The sequence below is a fragment of the Panthera pardus genome, unplaced genomic scaffold, assembly GCF_024362965.1.
Source record: "Panthera pardus isolate Hobbes unplaced genomic scaffold, ASM2436296v1 HiC_scaffold_26, whole genome shotgun sequence".
Lineage (NCBI taxonomy): Eukaryota > Metazoa > Chordata > Mammalia > Carnivora > Felidae > Panthera > Panthera pardus.
Window position 1 is genome coordinate 34,616,088 of NW_026526832.1, and position 17,608 is coordinate 34,633,695.

The following is a 17,608-nucleotide window of genomic DNA, read 5'->3' on the forward strand; positions in this document are numbered from 1 at the left end:
ATTTTATAAAAAATTTGGTAAGTGAGTTATAAAATTTTGTAAAGCAGCCTATAGGAGGACCCTAGCATACTCAAACTTGGTAATTTGAGGAGAGTTAATAAAGGATCCTGTTGCTGTTGGAAAAACAACAATGAGATAACTTTTCCTAATCATCAGATTGGCAGAAATTGACAAGCCTTATCAGATCAAGTGTTGGAGAAGATGTAAAGAAAAAGGAATCTTCCATACTTCGATGAAAGTATGCATTTGGTCACTTTGGAGAAGAATTTGACGATATCTCGTTTATTATTGCTATTTTGAACATACGAATTAATAAATATTTTTAAATTTTCTCAGTTTTCATCTCTAATCTGACAAATACCAGTAGCTCTAATACACATAAATAAAACTTCAAGACTGTAAAGTACTAATACAAAAAAATGTTTCAGAACTACTGCTCCAGGGAAATTTTGGAACACACAGACAAGGAGAGCTATTCACAAACATTCATTGCAAGATTGTTGGTAACAGTAAAAATGTGGATACGCTCTAAATGTCCATCACAGGAGCATAGACAAATAAGTTGCTGTATATTCACACTAGGGAAACATATGGAAACTAAAATGGATCATTTTGGGGTAAGTCTCAAAAACAATGCCGGCTGAAAAAAAGCAAGTCACAGAATGCTGCAAAAAGCACGACACATTTTCTTTAACTTTAAAAATTGGCAAAACAATGTCATGCGTTGTAGACACACATGGCTGGGAATAATGTATTCCAATTTCAAAATAAAAGGCTTCAACTCTATCATATGACTTTAAAAAAATGTATCTGAGGTAAATATGAGAAAATATTAAAACTTTTGTAGGTGATACAAAGGAAATGGTTACATTAAAACACTTCCTTTCTGTGTGTTTGTAATACAGAAAGGGAGGGAGGGTGGAAGGAAGGCCATCCAGTTAATTGTAGGAGAAGAGATAATTTATCTGGACAGATGGTCAAACATCCCTCAAAGTGAGAAGAAAGAGCTTGAGATAACACAAAAACATCCCAAGGAAGATCTTTTAGGTTCTTTGAGAGTTAAGACCTGTTGAGGTGCATTGTAAAAAAGTGAGAAGAGGGAACCTGATATTTATTGATTGGTTCTTATGTGGTTGTTGCTATCTTACACACTATCTTGTTTAATCCCCAGAACAACCCAACAAGGTACCTAATACATGGCCCTTGGAATGATAATACATTACTTCATATTTACAGATGAGCAAATCAGAGCCCAGAGAGGTTGCCCAGGTGGCCCGCATCATCGTGACTCAAACAAGAGAACTTTGCCTTGTACAATTCTGTGTATTCGTCAGTTGATAGACGTTTGTGTTGTTTCCACTTTGGGGCTATTATAAATAATTATTAACATTCATGAACAAGTTTTTGTGTGAACAGGCTTTTGGTTCTTTTGGGTATATACTAGCAGTGGAATTGTGTAACATAGTGTAACTCTATTTTTAACTTTTTGAAGAATTGCCGGGCCGTTTTCCAAAGTAATTACACCATTTTATATTCCCACTAGCGATGTATGAAGGTCTAAATTTCTCCACATCCTTGCCAATACTTGTCTGTCTTTTTCATTTTAGAAATTCTAGTGGCTGTGAAGTGGTATCTCATTGTGGTTTTGATTTGCATCTCCCTAATGACTAATAATGTTGAGCATCTTTTCATGTGCTTATTGTCCATTTGTGTATCTTTTTTGGAGAAATGTCTATTCAAATCATTTGCCCATTTTTATTTATTTTTTTATTTTTTTATTTTTATTTTTTAACGTTTATTTATTTTTGAGACAGAGAGAGACAGAGAGAGACAGAGCATGAACGGGGGAGGGGCAGAGAGAGAGGGAGACACAGAATCGGAAGCAGGCTCCAGGCTCTGAGCTGTCAGCCCAGAGCCCGATGCGGGGCTCGAACTCACGGACCGTGAGATCGTGACCTGAGCTGAAGTCGGAGGCTTAACCGACTGAGCCACCCAGGCGCCCCAATGCCCATTTTTAAATTGAGTTACTTTTTTTATTGTGATGAGTTGTATGAATCGTAAGAGTTCTTTTTATATCCTGGATACAAGTCCCCTATCAGATACATTATTTGCAAGTATTTTCTCCCATTCTGTGAATTGCCTTTTTACTTTCTTCTTTTTAAAAGTAGGCTCTACGCTCAATGTAGGGCTTAAACTCATGACCCCAAGATTGAGAGTCGCATCTACTGACTGAAACAGTGCCAGGACAATTGGATATGCACATGAAAAGAATGAAGGTGGGCCCCTATCTTATACCATATTCAAAAAAATGAAGTCAAAATGGTTCATAGACCTAAATATAAGGGCTAAAACTATAAAACTCTTGGGGCGCCTTGGTGGCTCAGTTGGTTAGGTGTTCGACTTCGGCTCAGGTCATGATCTCATGGTTCACAATTTGAACCCTGTGTCAGGCTCCGGGCTGACAGCTCAGAGCCTGGAGCCTGCTTTGGATTCTGTGTCTCCCTCTCTCTCTGCCCCTCCCCTGCTTGTGCTCTTTCTCTCTCAATAAATAAACATTAAAAAAATTTAAAAAAATAAAACTATGGAACTCTCATAAGAAAACATGTGAGTAAATATTTGTGGTCTTGGATTAAGCGATGGTTTCTTAGATATGACACCAAAAGCACAAGCAATGAAAGAAAAATAGACTATATCAAAATTTAAAACTTTTGTGTTTCAAGAGACACCATTAAGAAAGTGAAAAGAATTGTGTATGCCATTCTGATATGACATCTGACTCCTTAGTACCTGCCCTTTTTTTGTCTCTCCAGAAGTTTTTGTGATCTTTTTTACTTGACGCTCTGAACTTTCATTGTAATATCTCTTATTCTGGGTCTTCTCCTCATGCATTGGGCTGGGTACTTAATGAGTCTTTTTACTCTCGGGACTTGGGTGGTTCAGTTTGAACCATCTTGTACTCTGATGATACCTTTTTAAAAACAAATACATTTCTGTTCTTGTTTTGTGGATGCGTTATCTTTTCTTATCTCTCTCAGGATATTAACACTAACTCATATTAACATTGACTCATTTCCTCTGAATTCTTTTTTTCTCTTGGTTAGTTTTAGCTTCTTGTTTATTGAAACCTTTCCTCAAATGCCTAGCAGTCCTTAATTCTCATATTTAAGAGTGGGACACATAGGACTTTGAGAGACAAAACAGATGAACATAAGGGAAGGGAAACAAAAATAATATAAAAACAGGGAGGGGGACAAAACAGAAGAGACTCACAAATATGGAGAACAAACTGAGGGTTACGGGAGGGGTTGTGGGAGGGGGAAGGGGCTCAGTGGGTCAGGGGCACTAAGGAATCTACTCCTGAAATCATTGTTTCGCTGTATGCTAACTAATTTGAATGTAAATTTAAAAAAATAAAAAATAAAATTAAAAAAAAAGAGTGGGACACAAAAAAGCTGATTGAAAGTTGAGTGTGTGTGGGTGTGTTGTGTGTAGATGTGTAGTGTATGTCTGTGTGGTATGTGTTTACGTGTGTGAGTCTGTGAGTATGCAGTGTATATGTGGTGTGTGTGTGTGTGTGTGTGTGTGTGTGTGTGTGTGCTGGGGTGGGGTAGGACTGGGAAGAGGAGTTGGGCCTCACCATCGTGTGATCAGGTGGTAAGCTAGTTACTTTGTGGGGGAGGGGAGGGTTTGGGTTTAGGGGTTCAGAATTCTCCTGACTTTATCAAAGATGGAATTTGTGTTTCTAATTTTTATTTCCCTTTCTGGTTTTTGGATGATTTTCAAGAGGAGAAGGAGGTGGGAACATCCTCCAGTCATCCTAAAACAGGAAGTCCCGTGTTTTTCTTTATAGTGTTTCCCAAAGCAAGGAGACTGGCACAAAAGAAAGAGGTCCAGTGGAAGAAAGTCAGTATACAAAAATCTGTGATTTTTTTTTTCTTTTCGTGTTTATTTTCAAGACTGTGTTACCATAAGTGACAGTCACACAACCAGTATAATGAGTCATTGCAGGACTTCATCGTCTGGGGAGAACAGTCTAATACATCCCACCGACCTTTCTTGAGTCAGAAATCGCTCTTTCCTGCAGGTGAAATGCCACTGGCTTTTCACTGATCTTGGGAGGAGTTCCATATCGTAGCAAAGAGAGACGTATCTTTCTGGGTCTTTTCACTCTCAAACAAACTCCGATAGCCTGATGACACCTGAAACGCTGAGTGAAGAAGTTCTTGGAAAGTCAGGTGGTATGTATCGACAGGGAAAACCTCCAAAGCTAGAGATGAAAACAGCCATCTCAAGGAATCCATCAAGCTTGGCAAACAGTTTGGCCAAAAGAAAGAGGCTGTGTGATTCAACAAGGAGCATTTAGACGAGCAGATTTCTTTGGCTGCCTCCTGGCATGTGGAGACAATGCAAACGCCAGCTTTCTATACAGGTTGTTAAATTATTTTGCTTGGCATAATAGATTTCCTCAAAGTGTTTGGTTGTGTCTTCGTATATCATCAACTGAAAACTGTGGATTAAATGTATTCAATTACTTACTTCAACTATTGCCTCTCCCTATGTGTTCATTCCATAGCTAATATCCACCTGCTTCATGGAGACAATCTCATGAACTTAGTAAATCTAAGTACATGCTTCCTTGCCTACTTAGAGTTTTAGTAAGAAATGTTTTAGAGCTTCAGACTCGTACTAGTCAAAGTGACTTCCGCAGCTTTGTCCCAAGCAACCAGAGCAGATCTAGAATGGCTTTTCCTAAGTTGTTCAAGATGTCTCTAGGGATCCTACATTCTCTATGGGGAGAGCTTCCAAAAGCAATATGGCACTCAGGAAAACCCCCACATTACATAATCTAAAACTAAACTTTATATGGGAGGGCCATTATGATCAGTTGAGCCATGAGATAAATCCCTTACATATGACGCAGCCAAGGTTCTGGGATATGCTGAGATACTATTTGGCAGAGTCCACACAGCTTGGATTGGAAGCAAATTAGAAGAATTTCCATTGTATTGCTGGCCTAGGGCAAGATGGTTTCTCCAAAAAGACTAGAATCAAAATGAAAGACTGTGTATCTAACCGTTTCAGTCGCACCCTTCAGAATACATCAAATGCCTTTGGGTGATGTTTTTCTTTTTGACACTCTTCTGTATTTCCACGTATTCTATGTGGCATGTCTATGCGTTTCTGTAGTAGTTGCATCAGGATTAATGAATTCTACTTTGAAACTTTGACAACCCAAAAGGTATAAATTAATGCAAGGGAATTTACAACAGTCAATATTTCTGATACATTCACAGATAGTAAAACCAATTATTACCGTCTAGTTAGAGAAGAGCAAGTTCTTCTGACATTTAACCTCGATCATTCCAGCCCCAGCTCTGTGATGATCTCCTGACAATGAATACTATAAATCTTATCTCTTGGGGCTCCTGGGTGGCTCAGTTGGTTAAACGTCTGACTCTTGATTTCGGCTCAGGTCGTGATCTTACAGTTCAAGAGTTGGAGCTCCATGGAGCCTGCTTGGGATTCTCTCTCTCTCCCTCTCTCTCTTCCCCTCCCCCTCTCTCTTCTCTCTCTCTCTCTCTCAAAATCAATAAGTAAACTTAAAAAGGAAAAAGAAATCTTAATCTCTCCAGACACAAGACAGAAAAATAAGCATGCTCTCCAGAAGATACACTGAAATTCCACCCACCCTCACAAAAATAGAATGTTTTCCTTTAAGCCATAATCGCATATAATTTATATTTTGAGGGTCAAATTCTGATCTGCATATTGGAATTTCCCCCAGCTCTTTTCTTGGTACCATTCCAAACTGGCAGGAAAGATTTCGCTGGTTAACGGCCAAGTAATTACTTCATCACGAGGCTCAGGAGACAAAGAATCTCTATTACCTCTGCTTGCGAGGATGCACCTTCCAAAAGATTCAAACTCATTGCACAAAGGATGGAAAAAGCCGCACAGGCACGTGATTTAAATTTGGCAGGAGCACAGAGACCTCTGAGATATTAGATTTTCCAGTTGCGTTGCCGAGCGGAATGAAATTTGCCAAATTTGGAGAGGCTTGCTTGCGTTTGGCATATACTGATAGTGCTCTGTCCACAGGATCACCTCAGAGGTGAGGGAAGACCTATGTTGTAAGGCTAGCATCTTGGATAAAGTCCCCAAAGGAGAGGTCTGTGTCTCAGTTTCCTTGAACGCGAATATATCGAAGTTTGCTGCTCTGATGCCTCTTCTCCGATAACATGAGAAAAGAGCACTGGATCAGGAGTCAGATGCGGGCTCTTGTCCTGTGTTTGTCACTTAGCATGTGGCAAGACATCTGAACTCCTCTGAACTTCAGTTTCCCTGTCCGTAAAATGGGGATTCTAATCCCTGGCTCCTAAGGAGTTTTACAATCATAAGATGATAAGCGAGAAGGTATTCCATAAATTATAAAATGTTATAAACACGTAAGGTATTATCAGTAGTAAACAGAATGCCTATAAGGGAATTTTCAATTATGTAAAAATGTTCCATAAGTACCATTATTGTGCCCTTTCCAAGTTATGCTATCAAAACGTGGGATTCCAGAGAGCTTTTTATGTTATTTCATCTGCTTCACCCAAAGTATTTTATTTTTTTAATGTTTATTTATTTTGAGAGAGAGAGAGAGAGAGAGAGAGAGAGAGAGACAGAGCATGAGTAGGGGAAGGGCAGGGAGCGAGGGAGACACAAAGTCTGAAGCAGGCTCCAGGCTGTCAGCACAGAGCCCAACGTGGGGCTCGAACTCACGGAGTGTGAGATCATGACCTGAGCTGAAGTCAGATGCTTAACTGACTGAGCCACCCGGGGGCCCCAGATTTACCCAAAGTATTAAACTCTGTCAAAGGTGTCCTCCTGGGGGGACTGGGCCTGTGCTGCTTTCCTCATCAGGGAACACGACTCTGTGCAAAGAGCACCTGACTCGGGATCAGACCTCAGGTGGCACCTAGGTTGGATTGCTGACCACTCATATGACTTGTAGAAAGTCGCTGACCCGGACTTCTTTGTCTCTGACGTGAGGGGTTGGACCAGATAACATTTAAAGTCCTACCCGGTCAGAAAATTAGATTATTTTGTATTTGTTTAAAATATCAATTCCGGGGCGCCTGGGTGGCTCAGGTGGTTAAGCATCCGACTTCGGCTCAGGTCATGATCTCACGGTTTGTGAGTTCGAGCCCCATGTCGGGCTCCGTGCTCATAGCTCAGAGCCTGGATCCTGCTTCAGATTCTGTGTCTCCTTCTCTTTCTCTCTCTGCCTCTCCCCTGCTCATGCTCTCTCTCTCTCTCTCAAAAAAAAAAAAAACAAAAAAACATTAAAATAAAATAAAATAAAATAAAATAAAATAAAATATCAATTTCCTTTGAGGGTTTGCTAGACCGATTCAGAGTCTCTGTGTCACACGTAACATGAGGGGCTGTCGTGTAATTGCACAGAAGCCCTGAGCTACTTCGAGGCAGGGTTAAGGAGAGGTATTTTTGTTTTACTGCCCAGAGCTGGCCTTGCGCACCGAGTAGAATATTTAACAAGCTAGGAGCCATAAGGAAACAAATAAACACCGGTGGTCCTACCTGGAGGCCTAGAAAGGTGCACTTCCTTACCATGGTGCTCTGGGAACAGCTGAAGTATAAACCTATACCAGGGCACCTGATTCCATTGCTTTAAAGTTACGGCCTACCTTACAGGAGAGTCCTAAGCCCTAAATGCTCAGGGAATTCATGAATCTGTCAGGTATTTCTGAAAATCCGATCGTATTTTGAAGCTGTTCATCAACCAAAGGCATTCAACATGAAAAAACACAGGCTTTTGAATCAGAGCGTCATTGATTTGAATCCCAGAGTTTACTATTAGGAGACGTTAGTTCTCTTAATTAATCTCTGAGCCTCAGTTTCTTCATCTCTAAAACGGGATAATAGCTACTTTGCAGATATACGAAAAATGCATAAAAATACCTGGCCTATGTTAGGGGCTCAATAAATGGCCATTGTTACCCATGATGAAAATGTATTTCTAAAATTCTGTGACTAACTGAACAATTTATTTATTTTTAAAAACATTTTTTAATGTTTATTTATTATTGAGAGACAGAGAGAGACAGAGCATGAGCATGGGGGTGGGGGGGTGGTGCAGAGAGGGGAGAGACACAGGATCCGAAGCAGGCTCCAGGCTCTGTGCACAGAGCCTGATGCGGGGCTCGAACTCACAAACCACGAGATCGTGACCTGAGCTGAAGTCGGACACTTAACCGACTGAGCCACCCAGCCACCCCACTAATGGCACAATTTAGATAAGAATGAATCTGAAGGGTTTCAGGACGATAACAAGGTCTTTGACAAAGTTTTTCCAGTTTTAAAGGCTCAAATGGTAAACTGATAGAACCTTTATAGAACTTACGACCTGCTACTTGGATTTTATTATTCCTTATTGTACCAGATGCTAAAAGAATAAGGGAATTCTGTTTTATACATTATCTGAGATGTACAACTTTTGTATATTTTAGGTTTTGTGGGGGGTTTTGTTTTGTTCTTTTCCAATTTCATGTTTTTTGAACCTAACTTTCTTCATCGAGCCATCTGAAAATCTAAATTATTACAGAGTTGATTCAGATCCAATGGTGTGCTGGCATTGGCTCATAGCAGTTCCTGAGAGCTGTGTTTGCACATGTGTTCCTAATTCTACACTCAGTGACATCTTGTTGATAGTTGAAATTGGCCGTAGTGGGTGTATTTACACCATGGAAATCAGCAAACACTACAAGTCAGGTCTCTTTAATTTTTCCAGAACCAGTTGTTAAACACTCCCAAGCACATCGCTGGATAGAAAACTCCTAGAATTTTTTTTTTTCATGTTTGGCTTTGGTATTTAAAAAGTTCCTTTCCAATTTGTGATTTTTAGTTTTTCCTTGAAATGTAAGCTTTATAAGATCAGGGACTTTATTTACTGATGAGTCCCAAGTGTCTACAACAATAAATATTAGAAATAAGCAACTGTACTTAGGTAGCGTTTCCCCTGTGGTATACTTACAACTTTCTGCTATTCCGAATCTCTTCAAATGTTCCAACTATCACTAAATTGAAGTCCAGGTGTCTCCCTTAAAAAAATTTTGTTTTGATGTTTATTTATTTTTGACAGAGAGAGAGACAGAGCATGAGCAGGGGAGGGGCAGAGAGAGGGGGAGACACAGAATCCGAAACAGGCTCCAGGTTCTGAGCTGTCAGCACAGAGCCTGGCGTGGGGCTTGAACTCACAGACTGTGAGATCATGACCCGAGTCGAAGTCAGACGCTCAACCGACTGAGCCACCCAGGTTCCCCAGGTGTCTCCCTTTAAAGCAAGAAAGGCCTAAGGGATTTTTAGGAGGGAACTTGATCAAACACCAACTTTTAATATAATACAGCACATTTGTAAATATATATATTTATATAAAACTATGAGCCAGGCTGCTATTGGGAGGGTCTCAAGAAGGTATTCAGGAAACAACCTCCAGCTCAACAAGTTAATCTGCTGAGTAGAATCGTTTGGCATTCACTATCTGAACGTTAGCGAGATGAATATGACTTTGACTTAATTGATCGTAAGCTGTTCTAAGCGGTAACTACGGCTAAAGTGGTTCTAGATGCTAGTCCTGAGATACCAGTTCTTGTAGTCAACATGTAAAATGGGGTCATGTGCAAGGTGGGCTGACATACCTCTGATTAGACCTGGGTTAAATTGATGAAGTGCAGATGGTAAGAAGAAACACTGTTTTAGAGATATTAACAACAAAAGAAGTGACCAAAAAAATGATAGGTTGGTTGGAGAATTTGGAAGGGGATGTCAAAAAGCCGAATTAGTATAAAAGTGAAGGACAGAGAATTTCCTGTCACTCTTTGAAGGGGAAGATGATGAGCCTGGTTTTCAAAGTGTTAAGTTTCAGGTGTCAGAGAAGCATTCACATGGAGATGTTCTGGAAGAAGGCTGGGACACGATAAACTAGGCTCTGGCCCATTCCCCATCACTATCTCACCAGGGTCATTGTGCCGCTATGAAGCACCCACAGATTTACAAGAACGATCAAGTGTAATCAAAGACTTGGGGCGCCTGGGTGGCTCAGTCGGTTAAGCGGCCGACTTCAGCTCAGGTCACGATCTCGCGGTCCGTGAGTTCGAGCCCCGCGTCGGGCTCTGGGCTGATGGCTCAGAGCCTGGAGCCTGCTTCCGATTCTGTGTCTCCCTCTCTCTGACCCTCCCCCGTTCATGCTATGTCTCTCTGTCTCAAAAATAAATAAAACGTTAAAAAAAAAATTCAAAGACTCAACAGTTTTCTTTTCCCTTCTCTCTCGCTCTGCACACCATGATCCAGCTCAGAGTTATGTTAAAATTCTCCTCCACAGCATGAAGGAAATCAGAGGGCACTACTTAAAAAATTTTTTTTAATGTTTATCCATTTTTGAGAGACAGAGCACAGGCAGGGGTGGGGCGGAGAGAGAGGGGGACGCAGAATCTGAAGTAGGCTCCAGGCTCCGAGCTGTCAGCACAGAGCCTGATGTGGGGCTCGAACTCACGAGCTGGGAGATCATGACCTGAGCCAAAGTCAGACGCTCAACCGACTGAGCCACCCAGGCGCCCCTCGAGGGCATGACTTTTTTTTTTTTTTAACTTTTTTTTTTTTTTTTTAACGTTTATTTTTGAGACAGAGAGAGACAGAGCATGAACGGGGGAGGAGCAGAGAGAGAGGGAGACACAGAATCGGAAGCAGGCTCCAGGCTCCGAGCCAGCAGCCCAGAGCCCGACAAGGGGCTCGAACTCACGGACCGCGAGATCGTGACCTGAGCCGAAGTCGGACGCTCAACCGACTGAGCCACCCAGGCGCCCCTTGAGAGCATGACTTTAAAAACCATATATAATATACCAGACACTATGATATCATGCTAAATAAAAGCTCGGACTCTGAAGGCAAACTCTGAGTCCCAGCTCTACAATTTACTGGCCGCATGACCACGGTTGTTTATGAGAAGTGTGACCGCTGCCAAGTTACTGATTCTCACCACACCTCAAGTTTTCTTCTCTTTAAACTGGGTATAATAATAAAAAGATAATATTCTAGTATTGTGAGGATTCAAGAAGACAGTGCATGGAAAGTGCTCAGCCTCGCTCCCAGCACATAGGAAGTACTCGGTCAACAGGAGCAATTATACGGCACGAGTTCCACTTGACCCGCATTGAGCCCAGGAGATGAAGCCTGGTAGTGGGAGCTGTAAGCTGTTGTATATTCCTCATGAAGATGAGTTTTGCCGTTCTTCTAGTCCCTTAAACTCTTGGAAGCTACTGCACACCCAGGCTATCGGTACTTCTGGTTACTATCCATGTACTTGGCCAGTCCTCCCAGGCCACAGTGACTTTATCATATACTTCAAGGTGACTTCCGCTCCTCCTTAATGGCCTGCTGATCATGCACTTCCGTTTTCTCCACCATTTTTTTTTTCTTCCTTGGTGCAAAACTTGCTTGTGGACGGCCAGTTTGAGATGCTGGCATGAGACTTTGGCACTGTCTGCATGCAGCACGATTATTTGTGGGGGACACCATTTCTGGGCAGCTCTGGTCACCAGAATGTGGAATACTGACCTCCAAAGAGATCACACCAGGGGAAGGAATCGATCAGGAAGCACCTTCAAACCAGGGAAACGTCATTGACTGACAGAGCGCCGTCGAGATGGTGCTTGGTATTTTTGGTATAAAGTCGTTTGGGGATGAGCAGGGCCCCGGGCGGGTCAGAGAATCAAAACAGAAGCCTGTCCTTAACTGTGTGCTAAAGCAGAGGGTTTCCCCAGAACATGATCCACTTTAGAAAAAGATCCCGAACTCAAGTAAAACTGAGGAACGCTGCACAAACCTTAGGGCTATTGGGATGCAAAAGACTCAGGAAAGTCCTAAAAATTAATCCTTCTGACTTCGTGTAACCCACACTTTCTGGAATGACTGGACTGCAAAACAATTTTTTTGTGTGTGCAATAAATAGAAAGTTCCACCAATTTTCCCCTTCTGGGCATTTCCTGTCACACCCCATTCTGGTCAGATGATTGTCCTTCTCCCAGACCTTGATCTTTAGGATTTACAAATCCTTATAATTAGTACACATGACTTCCACCTCTAGCCCCAAATAACTACTGTTTCAATCATTTTTTATTTGTTAGACCAAACTCCTTTCTCTTTGGGGCTTAGGTACATTCTGATTATCACCAGTTCCATTAATCCACTCAGCTATGCCTTTACAGATACTATTTCTTGTACTAACAGCCCATACATTTGATTTCCTGGAGCAGTGTTGTCCAGTGGAATTTTCTGTGATGACAAAAATGCTCTTCCTCTCTCTCTGCTAGGTCCAACACTCCAGCCACTAGCCATACATGGTTATTGAGCACTTTAAATGTGGATAGTGCCACTGGATTTTTAGTAGAGCTGAATTTTTAATTTTATTTCGTTTTAATTATTTTTTTTATTAAAAACATGTTTTTAATGTTTATTTGGGCAGAGAGAGGGAGACACAGAATCTGAAGCAGGCTCCAGGCTCTGAGCTGTCAGGGACTGGAACCTATGAACCCTGAGATCATGACCTGACCCGATGTCTGACACTTAACACTCAGGTGTCCCTATTTTTTTTTTTTTTTAATTTTAGAGAGAGAGAGAGCGTGAACAGAGGAGAGGGGCAGAGGGAAAGAGAGAGAGAGAATCTTTTTTTTAATGTTTATTTTGAGAGAGCGAGCGAGCGAGCGGGCAGGTGTGCACATTGGGAAGGGACAAAGAAAGAGAATCCCAAGCAGGTTTTGCACTGTCAGCACGAAGCCTGACACGGGCTAGATCCCATGACCTTGGGATCACGACCTGAGTGGAAATCAAGAGTAAGACGCTCAACTGAATGAGCCACCCAGGAGCCCTACTAAGTTTTAGTTAATTTACATTTAAGTGGCCACATATGGATAATGCCCGTCCCATTGGACAGCACAGTCTCAGTGGGTCCTGTATGTCTGTCCAGGGAGGAAATAAGAGGGCAGAAGTCATGTCAACGAGGTAAAGCCACAATGACTCCCACTATGCATAAAACATTGTTGATCACCAAATATCTCTTCAAAATACATCACGTTGAATACTTTTCTGATGAGCTCTTTATGCAATTCTTAATAACAAGAAAACATGGGCGCCTGGGTGGCTCAGTCGGTTGGGTGTCCGACTTCGGCTCAGGTCGTGAGCTCGCGGTCCGTGAGTTCGAGCCCCGCGTCGGACTCTGTGCTGACAGCTCAGAGCCTGGAGCCTGTTTCAGATTCTGTGTCTCCCTCTCTCTCTGACCTTCCCCCATTCATGCTCTGTCTCTCTCTGTCTCAAAAATGAATAAACATTAAAAAAACAAGAAAACAGATAATTCTGGGTGTGTTACAGAGGAAACGCACTATTTAAGTATAGAACATGAAACCACTTTGTGGAAAGACTGGTATCAGAGACAGAAAGGAAGGTTTGGAAAGACACGCTTTACATAATGATGGAAAAATTGGAAATAACCTCCAGGGATATTCAGTTTGGATCAACTCGGATGTAAAATTGACCTTCAACTGTTTCAGCAGAGAAGGCCAAAACTGAAAAACAACAAATCTGTGTGACTGAAGTACCTGCCTGTGTCCTGTGGCTCATCTCCACACAGCCTTCCGTTTGGTAAGAAGATGACACAGCCTCCTCGGTGGCCACAAAAGCCACATCACACCTAGTAACTGGAGCATTCAGATCTCCCTTCAGGTTACGGTAGTGGTTATCTGTTCCGCACCCACCTGTGAGAGACCCGAGTTGTGAGTTATCCGGACCAAAGCCCACGTGAGACAAGCGTTATTTGGAAGGGCCTTGTTCCTTAAGGTTCTCCACATTTTCTCCCTGTATCAGATCAGATCTCTAGAAAGCATGGGCTCAGCTGGATCTCCTTGGAACCTTTGTCATCGAGGAAAACTCGGTATTTAAGTCTCAGCTTGTATCGAAGGCCACATAAGAAACAGCCATAGATGGAACTTCCGCGCCTCCTGTGTGAACTTACTGGGACCACATTGTCCCGTGTGCCACTCATGACGCCACCCACTGGAGAAGTTTCTCTCAGATTCCAGAGCCAGGAAGTGCTGGTTGCACGATGAACTGGAATGTTTCATCTTCTAAGGCGATGGAAAATACATCTTGTCTCCCTCTTTGTCCCCAAAAAACTCAGAGCTGGTTACGTGCTTGTCTGCCCAGAGATCTTCTCAGCCCAACATTTCTATTATAATTTTTCCTTATCTTCCATCATTTATACTTGGTCATCTTATTTTTGCTACATTAATTGTTTTATTACAGTCGTAATTTTTATGGCCGTCTACGCCAAGTCCATTTTGGAAGGGGTGACAAAGATTCACCCAACTCTACTCAATCCCCTTAAGCTTTTCAAATAGGCCTCGAATATCTGGCTTCTGTGTTTGTCTCTGCATCTTCCTGTCTTGGCAAGAGCCCAGCTAGGTCAGTGTAGCTGTAATCCTGCCCCTACCCTGGGGGTCAGTGAATTTCCACCCGCTGACCCCTACCCTTCTCCTTCACCAGAAAGTCCCACTCACCTCTGCTGTATTCCGAACTGAGCCAGGTTCTGCACCGAGATCTTTCTTTTACTTCAACTGTCCTGAAGAGAATGTTTTTATTGCTTGAACTACTATCCAGCTCTGGTTTTTCTTTAACAGAAGACAGAATATAAGTTCATATATACAGATTTGTCTTCCTTCTTTTGTCCCCTAAAAACATCAGAACACCTTCTTAAGAGTTCTTATTCTTACTCTTTTTAAATTTTATTTTAGAGAGAGAGCGTGGGCAGGAGGGGAGCCGAGGGAGTGAGAGAGAGGGAGAATCTCAAGCAGGCTCCACACTCAGTGCAGAGCCTGACTCGGGGCCCAATCCCACGACCCTGGGATCCCAACCTGAGCCAAAATCAAGAGTTGGACTCTCAACTGACTGAGCCACCCAGGTGCCTAAGAGTTCTTATTCTTTAACTCTGGGCTCAACACTAAGAGCGCAGTAAGTATGCACCTTCTCTTCCATGGCGTTCCTGCAAACTGCTCCCCAGCCCACCCCCCATCACAGTGTCACTGGGGGACAGACGACTCTACACCAACATGTCAAGCGTCATCCCACACGACATCCCATTTTAGGAAATAGCCTTGGACCTCTTTCAGCCAAAATGAGAACCCTGTGGCCCAGCCTTTCAAGATTTTCTATTTCTTCTGTATTCCTCCAGAGTATCAGCTAAAATCCTTTTCAACCAAAAAGCCTTAATCAAGAGTGTTGTTTCCAGAAGGTATTCTTCCTTGTGAGCAAACGTCAGGAAAAAAAAAAAAAAGAAAAGAAAAAGAAAGAAAGAAATCCATGTTGGCATAAGGCATATTTTGTTGGATTGAGTGGAAAACAATTTTTAACTTCAGGCTGGTTTACTTTCTTTAACGTGCAATTAACTATAAATGTTTCAAAAGAACAACTTATATATTAAGCAATAAAGCATCGGCCAAAACATGTTTACATCTGGGGCAGCTCACAAAAAGGATCCAGACTTTTCCCTGAACCTCGTGCCTCTGCTTGAACACCGTTCTCGTTCTGCTCATGATGATCAGAACGAAACGTGAACTATAACCTGCTTTCTAGATGATAAAAGGAAAGTTCTCACCCTGAGATTTTTTAAATTCACATCTTCTCAGGGAGTCTAGATCCACAAAATGAAACAAAGGGATACGTTGCTGGCTGTCACTGGGACACTTGACTCTGGTTCGTAAAAGGTGAGCAGACCGTTCATTAGGTTTAATGCAGACACGTCAATGGGTCAGAGGTGGGTATTTTTGTGCTCAGTTTTTAAACCCAGGCATTCTTTAGACAGAAGAAATCCGGCTGCCTTTCCTATGGCTTTCTCCACATCTGCTCTTTTGTCTTAAAAAAAATTTGTTTTAATGTTCATTTATTTTTGAGAGGGAGAGAGACACAGAGTGCAAGCAGGGGAGGGGCAGAGCGGGAGGGAGACACAATCGGAAGCAGGCTCCAGGCTCTGAGCTGTCAGCACGGAGCCCGACGTGGGGCTCGAACTCACGAATCCTGAGATCATGACCTGAGCCAAAGTCGGACGCTTAACCGACTTGAGCCACCTAGGCGCCCCTGGTTTTTCTTTTAACTGAAAGCCATGATTTAAGATTTCTCTTGTCTACATGTGTTGAATTACTATTTGAGGGTACTGTTGGCTATCTGATATATACTGTAAATATATTCATACAGCAAATCATATGCGTATAAGGTAAATAAAATGCATCCTTCTGTTTATAGCCCACCAAATACAGGCCGTACGGCAACAGTCTTTGAAGTAAGGTAACTGTCACGAGTGAAAAATTCAGGCACCTGAAGACGTTAACAATACTGTATAGTATTGTAGTTACCGTCACGCAAAACTCAGAGTTAGCCAAGAGGTTTCTCTGTGACCAAGTACAACTCAAGACTGTTTGCTTGTAAAATCTCTGAAACTCATAATTGACTTACATGTCCACTATCCTTCAGAAAAGCCCCATAAAGCTTGATTACCTGGCAGAGTTGTTTTTACCCCCTGCCTGAAGAGTAGCAATGCTGGTTTCACCACTCAGAACTTGCGGAATGATTACTGCAGTCTCAGCAGCCTGAGTACCGAAATTGTAGTCATGGGTCAACGGGAACCACAGAAATTCTCAGTCCAGACTTCTTACCCGCGGAGCTATTTAGACAGGGCAGTGGGTGGGACAGGTATACACACGGGCAAGGGCCAGACGTTGTTTCTAAAGCCAGTGTCATTCCTAAGACAATCTGGGGAAATTGCAGCCACAGAATTTCAGAGTCAGAACATAACTTAATCATCCAGCAGCTCCCTCCTTTTATAGAGACCCGAGAGTGACTTGTTTATGAAGATTCCCTGCCCTTCCTCCGGTGCTGTGTTACATATGTGTGTTTTGGGGGTAGAATTTAGCTTTTGCTTACAGAATATGAAAGATCTGACGTCATCAAATTATCAAAGCATAGCATCACAAATAAATCGCAGCCGTTAAAACTATCAACTCAAGGGCTGATGGGGGAGCATCGTTAAGGCAGGGTCAGGGCACTAACACCTGAATCCACTGGGCAGTTTTAACGTCACCAAGAAAGAAATACCCCGATATTATACGTTTCCTGATGCCATGCAATACGAAATACACATTACCGCCCACGGGAAATTCTTGTCAGAAAAATCAAGCCTGAATACGATCAAGGCTCTAGATCTAACTACCGGTTGAAGGGAAAGAGAGAGGATAGAAGGTTATATTAAACCCCACCACAGGGACACAACGGGCCAAATCCAGACTGAAAAATTCTACAGAATGGATGACCCAGTTTCCTCAACAACAACAAAATAAGAAGAAGAGTAGAGAAAGAAATCAGAAAAGAGAGAGGGAGGATTTTTGTATATTAAAAGAAACATAAGAGATAGTAATCAAATGTAACCTGCACCTTGACTATCTCTTGATTCAAACAAACAAAAATGACAAAAGCCTTTTCTCGCACAATCAAGGAAATTTGAACA